Raw genomic sequence first — 11064 nt, forward strand, 5'->3', positions numbered from 1 at the left:
GAGTATAAAAGTTAATAGTATTAAAAGTAAATTATATTTTTAAAGCATTCAGAATTATATAAACTAACGTAATAATATATTATTAAAGAAATAAAAATTTTAGTTTAAAAAAAAAATATGTAAATACGTCTATACTATAATAACCTTTGTTTATTCAATAAAAATAAAAGTATGATAATATAGACTAATAATATCTCATTATTTTTTATGATATTTCCATCTCTTACAAGTTATGAAGTTCCAATTTCCTATATTGTATAATAAGAAAATGAAAAAGCTTAAATTTAGTCCAAAAATAGCAACAGTAGGTGGTTGTAAAAATATAACGATGATTTTAGTATTTAGTTGGTGTACGAGTTGTTTTAATAAAATATATCCATAAACATTTTTCAGAAGAAAAACTTGATCCAATAATTATTGCATGCATCTTAATCAGAAAATAGAGCATATAGGTACCTAAGATATATCAAACGAAAATCAAAAAGAAACTAGACAATCGTATAAATGTCTTATAACAGTTATTAAAGTACTTATAGTGTAAATATAATTTTAGATAGTTTTGTAATATCAATAACTTTTCAAAATATGTTTAATTAGTACAGATTTAACACTTAGCTATTATTTTTAAATCATTAAAATCCACGAGTTAAGAGAAAAACAACAAAATATATTTTTATATTGTGAATAAAAACTATAGATAATAATAATATAATAATAGGTATCAGTGTTAGTACTAACTACCGACTTTGGGATAGTAATAACTGATAACTGTTATCAATTCAGTTAAAATAAAATTCAACAATACAGGTAAGTATCATATTTTATAATATATTTATGGACCTTTTTTTAACTGTTTGTGCCTTTTATTTTTTTTTATGAATCACATGCGACTGAAGAGATTGTTTCAAATTGTATTTTTTTTAACGGGTGAAAACTCTTTATTTATACCCTAAAAGTAATAAAATATGGAATTCAATCTTATCCGCTCATAGGGTGATACTTATTTTATGTGATGTTATCGAAAAGTCATTACGTGAAAAATTTCTTTTTACCCCTTATTTTCATCACCCTTTATTTTCATCAGATATTTCTATAGAAAAATAATCAGGAAACAAATAACCAGGGTATAAAACAATCTCATTGTTTCAATAATTGATAGAATTGTATACACAATCATAAAATAAAATAATATTTATTACGTTTACTAACAGTTTATTGTAAGCACAAACGTTATACAAAAAACATGTCGGCTGTAAGATAAAGCATTTTCATAAAGACATTTCGATTACCCATAATATCTTACATTAATTTTCTTTATACATATATTACTATACACACTGTAAACCTATAATCATTATTTTATTTTAAACAAATTTAAATTTGGTTCTATTATTTTACAGTTCGTACTTCTTTCATTTTATAAACATAATCTGATATAAGATATACGTCGATTTATTAAAATACTATAGGTATAAAATGTATTCTATTACGATTTTTATAATTTTTTTACTTAACGTACATTTTATTTATTCTTAAAAAAACATATAAAAACCGTGTCGAACAGCACGGTTGCTAATATACTTAAGGAAATTGTGGAAGTTGGTCTAAAAATTAATTTACAAATTAGGTAGTCTTCAATGGTATTACATTTTTTCGATATCAGTTTAAAAATAAATAGTTTCAATGGGTAATTGTTCAGAAAGTCCATAAGATATCACGGTCTTTAAACCGAGTCCACCATCGAGCACTAAATTGCTTTACGTGGTTCGAGTGTTATATTATAATAAATCTTTATATTATTTGATCGATGTGAGCTTTTAGCTAAACCCTCAATAAAACGATTTTAATGCATAGGAAATTATCGTATAATATATTATAATATACATCCGATAGCCGCCGCGCGTTGAGATTTTATCTCGAGTGATAATTATTTTTGTTCGACCGTCCGTATATGAGGAAAAAAAAAAGGATTACAATTAAACCGACCGGAACGAGTGGCGACCGTACACATACATTACAGTGGCGTTCACGACGACGCAAACGGTCGGCAGAGATATATTATCATAATAATAATAATATAAATAAATATAACGAGAGTCGCGCGCGTCAATCGGGTCGTGCTGCACCCTTCGAGTGCGCGTTCGTTATCGAAAAAAAAAAATCGGAAAGGGGAGCCATATAATATTCATAGACTCGTAATGTTAAAATACAATACGTCGTATAGGTACACGCGGCGGGCCGGAGAAAAACACACTCGCGATAACAATTGCACCGAATGTATATTAGGTCATTTAGCGACTGTCGTCGTGCTCCTGCAGCCGTCCGATTTTATACATATTATTAAACGGCCGCGGGCCAATACGGAAGTACGCGATCATTTTCGATATGTGGGTGTGTGGGTGTGTGTGCATTGTATATAGGACTCGCGGCGCTTATATACATAACGCGTACTCGGGTCCTCGCGACGCGGATACGGCCGGCGGCGGTGTGACTATACTGTACAGCGACGTGCCAATAATAAAATAATATCGTAAGGGTGGTGGTGAGACACGGAAGCGGCGGCGGTGAGTCACGCGACGACAGTCGAGTGGTGTGCGCCCGGGGGCGGTTTTCCGACGGGACGAGTGCGGGGAAAACGCGTAGTTGCTTTTACCACCCCGCTATGTTTGTTTTCCAATGCGTGTATTATGCAAAAAGCCGAAAAATAAAAACCCGCCCGACGATCTCTGACGCGGTGATTGTGTCGCGCGATGGGGTAGGTGCAGCAGATATAATCCCGACGGCCATATAATGTCCATTGCCGTTGTTTAAATTTCCGGCTGTACATTATGATAATAATATATGAAGTCGTTATGGTCGTCTGATCAACAACCGCCACAGTTCCTATACCGATTGGCTTGTGTCGCAGAATCCTTTTCGCTCCCCCCGCGATGTCAACTCGATCCTCGTTCCTAAATCCCTGCAAGTATATAGAAAACCGTCTCGGCGCGCGCACAACCTTATCGTATAATTTAAACGACGCGCCCTGCAATACGAATGGGGAAATATATATAGGTATATATAATACTATATACATATGTGCGTTTTCGGTCTTCTCCTCCCAATTATCACGTCTTCATTACGTCTTGTACGGCTACACTGTATTAATTACGTCTTATATACGCCAATATACGCGTTATAACAACGACATATCATTATTATATAATATTATACACTCTCCGTAGGTACAACAGCGAACGCGGTGCATATAATACTATACAAACGTGTTGGTGAAAATATGCAAATCGTCGGAAAACTCGGCAGCGCGGATACCTACAGGTGCAGTGTTATAGTCTTTGTGGGCGACTATAATAATAGTAGTCTATGATAATAATGTATTATACAACTGCGCAGGGACGTCTCACATATATAATAATAATATAGGTACGTATAACGATGTTAGAGCTGCAGGAAACGTTATACGTCTTACAATAATTTTGATTATAACGAGTCTATTTGGATAATTTCAATGTGAGAACGTCACCAACTTCCCAACACGTGAAACCACTGCACAATGCCACACGTGAGTGTATTATATTTTTCACTGGTTAACTGTTCTGTTTATAACATACTATACAGGAACGTATTGTTAATTTAAAATATCAAACATTAAATCACCAGGCTGATAATCATACCTAGGTAACCTATATGTGTAAGGAAAAATAATTTTCAAAATAATATGGCGTTTGGAGGGGGGAGGGTGGTAAAGTAAGTATACAAAATCTTATGCAACAGTTTTTCAGTAGGTACAATAGCAAATTTATATTATACACTGCAGTTATTAAGGGTCCCGGTGCTAGTTTTTCAAATTGTTCACAATTCTATAAAATTTGAAAATTAAATTTTATATTTTAGTTGCCACCTCAATTATAAGACTTTTCCACTTATCTACTACCCGAAATTTATTTAGGGAGGGTTGATAGGGTGTATTATATCGAAAAAAATGACTTTACGGAAATAGCTCTCAAGCTTTGTAGAATTGTCGGATTTTGATGACTATTTTTTTATCTGAAAGAAGAAGACTTCCTACAACCCGAATCGATCTTTGATTTTGTATTTTATTTTAAATGATTGTATTAAAAATTTGTATAAAAATGCTTTTTATCTTGTATTTTTATAGACACAATATTATAAAGTTTGAGAATAAAATATTGAAAAACAGAGTGCGATGTGGGCTGTAGAATATTTCCCTCTAGCAATTAAAAATAAAATATTAAATTTGGTTTATTCTACAAGGCGGTATCGTTATTCCCGCAGAGTGTATTTTTGAGGACAAAATGGCATGGGCACACAAAAACACAGAGAATCGTAACTATTTGTTTTTAGCCATTCAAAATATAATAAAAGTGGGCTAGTGTGTACTGATCTGCTGTACAGTAGTTGTCGAGCATCTCGCTGGAATGGATGTGTTACATTTGAATTCAATAATTTTGAAAATTATGATGAATTTTGTCAACATTTGAACTTTAAATGCATATAAAAATAATTGAGCCCATATATCTTTAATATTTTTGAACTTCAATAATGAAACTTATAAAAAACCTACCATTAAATTTTCAAGCTTTTTTACTAACTGGAAAAGTTTTCATCAAGAATAATTAAAAAAAACATTAATAATTTTGAAAAATTTCTCAAGGTTATAACTAGTTCAAAAAGAGTCAAAATATTTCTAAAATGTTATCGTTTATGGAAAATGCTAATATAAATGTTCGGTAAAAATATCAAGGGTCTACACTCTACAGTAATTAATTTTTGAGTTATACCCAAAAAAAATAAAATCGAATTTTTAAAAAATAATTTTTGCGTAAAAATTATCATTTTTTTTTCTTGACGCTTTTTAAAACCATATGAAATTTTCAATTTGGACTTCTCAAAAGTACCAACTAGATTCGTTTTTCTATCAGAAAAGATTCTGATCCCGAAAATCATAGCATTTTTACAACCTAAAATGTTGATGACAGACAGAAAAAAAAATACACACATCATTGTAAAATCAATACATTATTTCGGCTCCGCTCAGAATCTAAAAAATGTTTAATTTTACGGGTTATAATATTGAAAGCGGTAATTACTATATTATAACATGACAAAAATATTTATAAATCGATTATAATATATTTGACATTCACAAAGGATTTTTAAATATAGCAAACTGTTATTCTAGCTATGAGCTATGTATATAATAATATATTATAAGAACTTATACAAAATATATTGTGTACAATAATTGTTATTTATACATTCATACTTACTATTAAATTTGTTCTCTTTGATATTATATTTAGTGTTTTTGCTATTTTATTTTGATATTTGATGATTTGAACTTTTGGTAATGAGTTGAATCAACAAAAGCAATAATTATTATATTGAATGGCCATATACATAATTTTAACATAATTCAACATTCATGTAATATTACTAGAAAGCATTTCCGTTTATTTATAACTAGACAATTAATAATATTTGGTTTTTATAATTAAAGTTGTTAACTTAAAATATAAGACATAATTTTAAAATTTTATGAAATTGCGGAAATTTTGAAAATCTGACACCAGGCTCCTTAGTCCTTAATACTAGATGATAATAATAACACGTTAACTTACGCGATATTCTTACCAAAAATCAGGTTTGACATTATTTTTGTCGTTTTTGGCACCACACAATAGTGCTCGGTGGTGCTGAAAAAAAACTGCGGGTACTTATCAGTAATCCTACCGGTATTTGCCAGTTCCCTGGATTCCCCATGTCTCTTTTTACAAATATGAAATTTAAAAAAATATACCTAAGGTATTTATTTAAAAATACATCATTTTCCTTATAGTTTTAAACCAGGTGTAGGTACTCATATTATAATATAATATGTCCTTTCTTTTTCTCATTTGAGTGTTCCTTTTCGTTTTCTTATTCAGAGATTTTATTTTGAAGAAAAAAATGTATATAATTATATATTTTAACGTATTAAATATTTTAATATAATATATACCACCATACCTATATTGACTATACTACTTTAGTAAAATCAAATTTGAATTGATATATTGATATATTGATATATATAAAATACTTCTGAAATTTAAAATACGAATACTACGAAAGATATTTTAAACAAAATTGATAAATATTTTACACATACCAATTCTTTAATTTTATGCCAGGTATCTACAAAAAATTCAACTATAGTTGTAACAGACATTAGATACTAAACAAATGATATAATTTTGTAAAGCTATTTTTTAAAAACGTTAGATTCTGAATATAGGTAATATAAACGAATGAAAGATTGAATGGTTTTGCATAATATTTTTTTTATTGACAAAATATTGATTACACCTTACCAGTAAATTTAATGCACTAAGCCGTGTTGTGCCAATTAAGCTATATTTAGTATTATTTATTGCATTTAAATGAAATTTAATAGTTGTTAGTTCGCTACCGAATAAAAGGTATATTATGTATCGAAAAAACATTTTTTTTTCTAAGAAGAAACGTACACAAATACCATAATTATAATATAAAAATACATTTTTACGTCATTTCATAAAAAATACTTAATTTTTAAAAATGTTCCCATTCATTTCGGTGGGGGGTTGCAGCTCCCTCAGCCATCCATATAATACGCTGGTTGTACCTATACTTAATTATATGTTATTTTTTTTATCCCTGTCATATTGAAAAACTGTATATAGTTTTCACTTCTTTCCACTACATAAAATACGCATTTAATATAATTTATGTAAAACATTGCCCTAGAAAAATGTACTTGGTAATTTAAAAACTCTGCGCATAATATAGATTTATAATATCCTATACTTATTTTTTTAAGGGCGTATGATAATTGTTTATAATATTTTACAAAACGTACATTTCGAAGCTAATTTAAAATGTCCTTAAAAACTAATATTACGCCTTAAAATATATAACCTATGAATGACTTAGACATTTTTATTTGAAGTCATTACTGAGGTACTTAATTTTAACGTTTATTTTAAGGAATAAAGTTTATTTATAAACTTGAAAAATAATTATTTTAATTTTATACTATAGGTACCTTGTATATGATTATATCAGAGAAATAATTAACAAGGTAATTATAATTTTATATTCATAACTATAAATTATAATACTTTAAAACCAAAATGAAGCTTGAGTCAATTTTTTTTAATTGAAATAAGTATTAAAATGTTAAGACTTTATATGTAGGTATTGATATCGTTAAAAATTATTTTAGCGTTCATAAACTATCAATCAAAAAGTGATTACCCTTTCATCATAATATCAATAATGATTTAAAATTAATGGCTTTATAAATTCTGACAAAAAAATAAACTGTAAAAAATATTTTGATTATAATATAATATCATATCATATTATACTAGGTACCTACCTATAGTCTACTTAATCCCACTGGCATTAAGCTCATACAAATAATATATGTTAAGCATATATTGATTGAGTTGGTGGTAATGCGTCACAGTTATTGCGATTTAATAATACTTACAGTCAAGCATAGAAAGTTTGAGGAAATTAAAACGAACGACGAGGGATACACAAAACACGACTGTGCGATGTGCCCGCGTCATAATACGCATCATAATATCAGTCGCTCGCGGTACAACAAACATAATAATAATAATATTATTATTACATCTACTTACACATGACTACGACGACGACGACGACTATTCTCAGACACTCGTAGGTACACACATCCATTCGAAAATCGTTGGGATTTGTGCAAGTGGAAACGAATACGGAAGAGCGTGAATTCATCAAAATCGCATTTGGCATAGAAACACGGGAGTTCATACGATATACCTAAGGGCCGCGAACATTTTGTAAAAATTGAAATTTAAAAAAAAATACCTTTGGTGGGTACCCACATACACCGCTCGTTGCTGCAGGAGATCTGTGAACATTAACGTGAATATTGGCGGGCGAGAGCGGTGTGTCGGGTTTATATATATAATAATAATAATAATAATATAATATGATATTATTATGGTCGCAGAATGGCAATAATAATCACGAAGACATTAGAAACACGCCACCGCCGCTGTATCAGCAGCTATATACGTTCAATAATGGAACTATCTAACCGTTACGCTAACTCCATAAGTCATCACTAATCTTCCAGCTGTGGTGCACCTATACTAAATGATTTTATACGCGAGTTGAACGACAACCGCAATCACGAGTATACGACTGGACGGGCTGTCGATATATTAAATTATGTCACCGAAGTGCCAAAACGGACGAAAATAATACCTATTGTAAAAATAATAATAATAATATGTAGTATAATATTATAATATCACAGCAGTTGGTTCGGGGCAATATTAATTACTAATTTATTTGTAATATTGTTCTACTCTACATGCATGATGTATCCGCCGCATATCAATAATTATAGATAAAAAATGTTTATTTATATAGTCTGCAAAATATAATAAGATGTCGATTGTATAAAGTATTGACCGTTTGAAAATTGTTTCGATTTATTATTATAATAAACTGGTAGACTGCAGGTAGCTGGAAATTCATATAACAATAAATATCTGACGCAAAAAAAAAAAAAAACGATTTACTTGGAAATTGTTGTCATTATATTATTATTCGTTTTGTTGTTATGACATTTGACAAATAATATTTCATTGCAGATTGGAAAAAGCAAATTTGTTTTGCAATCATCAAATTATTATTCTATTATAATACGTTAACGTATTATGTCAGGTAGTATTAGATTTTGTGTGTAAATTTAGTAACCGTACCAGGAAATCAGCGTAAAAATATATAATAAAAATGAACCCTGTGTAGATAAACACATCCTTTCTCGTATAAATCCATTTCGGGACAGGTATATAATATAATGGTATATGCGTAAAAAAAAGAGTTTATACCCTTTAATTTACGTCATTTCACTTCCTGTTTATACACTCTAGCTGTTTTTGTTATGAGATAGAATTTTACAACACTACCTAGTACCTACATTATAGTTTTGTATGAAATCCAATATCTCGGCGAGACATAATTATAATACAAATATAATATAGGTTCTTGAAATAGATTATTTGGAATAAACAACTAAAATTTATTTAATTTGTCAACCATCCAGTCTGTTGCGGTTTCTTATCTTCTCGAAGTCCGCATGCTGTCTACTACAGTAAATAGGCATATAAAAGGCAGACTGCGTTTTAAGTTGTCAAAAAATAAGTTGCGATAAATGGTTCAATTAGTCGAGTCCGGTTACCAGGGCCGGATTATGGTCATAATTTAAGGGGGGCTATTACTTTTATTGAGGCCCTTTCACCTAAAACAATTTTCTTTTTTTGTTAACATTTAGTAATTTGTAATAAATATAAATTAAAATAAGTATAGCATAAGTAAAATTAATACATTCATCGCTTCTCTCAGAATCTAAAAAAAAAAATTAGAAGTGATTCTGCTGAACAGTAATTTACAAGTGGGTGACTGTTATGGATAGTGTTAAAATTGAATTCAATGATATAATATCATAGTATACGAAAAACGATTTTAAGTGGAGACGATTTGTCAGCCTAGGATATTGTATACTATATTTATATTGATATTATTAAATATTATTAATACCGTAGCCGGTTAAGTTGAATTATTATTATTTGTTTATTATCATATTTGTATATGATAATATATTTTAGACGTTTCAATTACCCACGAATAATATTTTTAAGATAGGTATATATATTACAAGTTACAACGAATTAAGAACGATATTGCAAAAATTAATTGCCGGAAATCATTAGTTTTTAACTTAAAACGACAGGGAAGTCTGAACTTGGCGGTCAGTCTTATTTTTAAGTTATATGTATCATAGCCAATTGAAATTTTTGGTATTTTCATATGTACCCGGTGTGGTCACTCGCACACTGCGCTTGCTCGAACAATTATTAAAATCAAAAACATCCCTCGACTTGTTATGTAAAACCACCATGGGTGGGTGTCAGAATTATTTTTTCATCATCAATTTTAAAACGTTGATTTACCTAGATTAAAAAAAAAATTAATTTGTAATACTTAAGCTCGGTAAACTTTAAGCGTTGTACAAGTGCGTAAAACACCGAAAATCGTGAACTTCGTAAGGCTATACCATAAAAACCAATGATTTCCCGGTAGTCGAGTTTTGGACAAGTACCTACATACCTAGGTAACTTATAATAATTCGTATTGTAAATTAATTAGGTACCAAAAAATATAACTTCTCAAACACTGTGTCTATTGGCACTGGCGGGAGAATGTATTAGAATGTCTATAAACTTGCGGACCAGTTTGTATAGTTAAATTTGGCATGCGAACTATAATTGAAATAGAAAACCAGAATAGGTGCATTGCAGATCACAAAGATTTCTGTAAAAGAACATACGATTTATAAATATACCTATAGGTATACTGAGTATAATACTATAATATATAAATTCTTTGGATTTATGATAGTAAATAATATATTTTATAATATCTATGCAATCGTCAATTGTCGAAATTCGTCGGCGACGGTTAACAATTCTAATAATTTTAGCAAATACTATTGTATTATAAATATAATATATTGTATATTTTGATTTCAGTGAACAAAAAAATAATAGGCCACAAATATAAACGGACAGTTTGTTAAACCGTATATATTATAATGTAAGTTTTACAAACTCGCAAATTTCGTTATGGCCAGGTTATTTTCATAAAATATTTCGATACTTTCAAGTTTCAGCTCATCGGAGTGAGATGATTAGATGAAGATGGATGAAGATAGCTGTTTCTTCGGCGATGGCGGCACTCTAGCTACGTTTCACCGGAAGAGTAGATGTTTACGAGTAAGTTTGTTTTCATATTATTACCTACTATTTTACATTTACTTTTTAGACTTAAATCAAATATTTATTGCCACGGACAATCTGTTAACTAGGTGACGTAGAAGCATTTATAAGTTTAATCCCAATAGCGCAATGTATAAAATACGCGAGACCGTCTTCGTTTCACCACGCCAAGTTTAATACG

The 11064-nt window shown here is 29.8% G+C and overlaps 1 long non-coding RNA gene across 1 annotated transcript in view; it reads left to right on the forward strand.

Moving 5' to 3' along the window:
- Window positions 1–10863, forward strand: part of LOC132942501 (uncharacterized) — a 31185-nt gene extending 20322 nt beyond the window's left edge. Inside the window, exons 2-3 of the long non-coding RNA XR_009664290.1 lie at window positions 10638–10701; window positions 10772–10863. This is a non-coding gene — a long non-coding RNA (uncharacterized LOC132942501). The remainder of the gene's footprint in view (window positions 1–10637; window positions 10702–10771) is intronic.
- The last annotated feature ends 201 nt before the right edge of the window (window positions 10864–11064 follow it).

Source organism: Metopolophium dirhodum, chromosome 4 (assembly GCF_019925205.1).
Source record: "Metopolophium dirhodum isolate CAU chromosome 4, ASM1992520v1, whole genome shotgun sequence".
Taxonomy (NCBI): Eukaryota; Metazoa; Arthropoda; class Insecta; order Hemiptera; family Aphididae; genus Metopolophium; species Metopolophium dirhodum.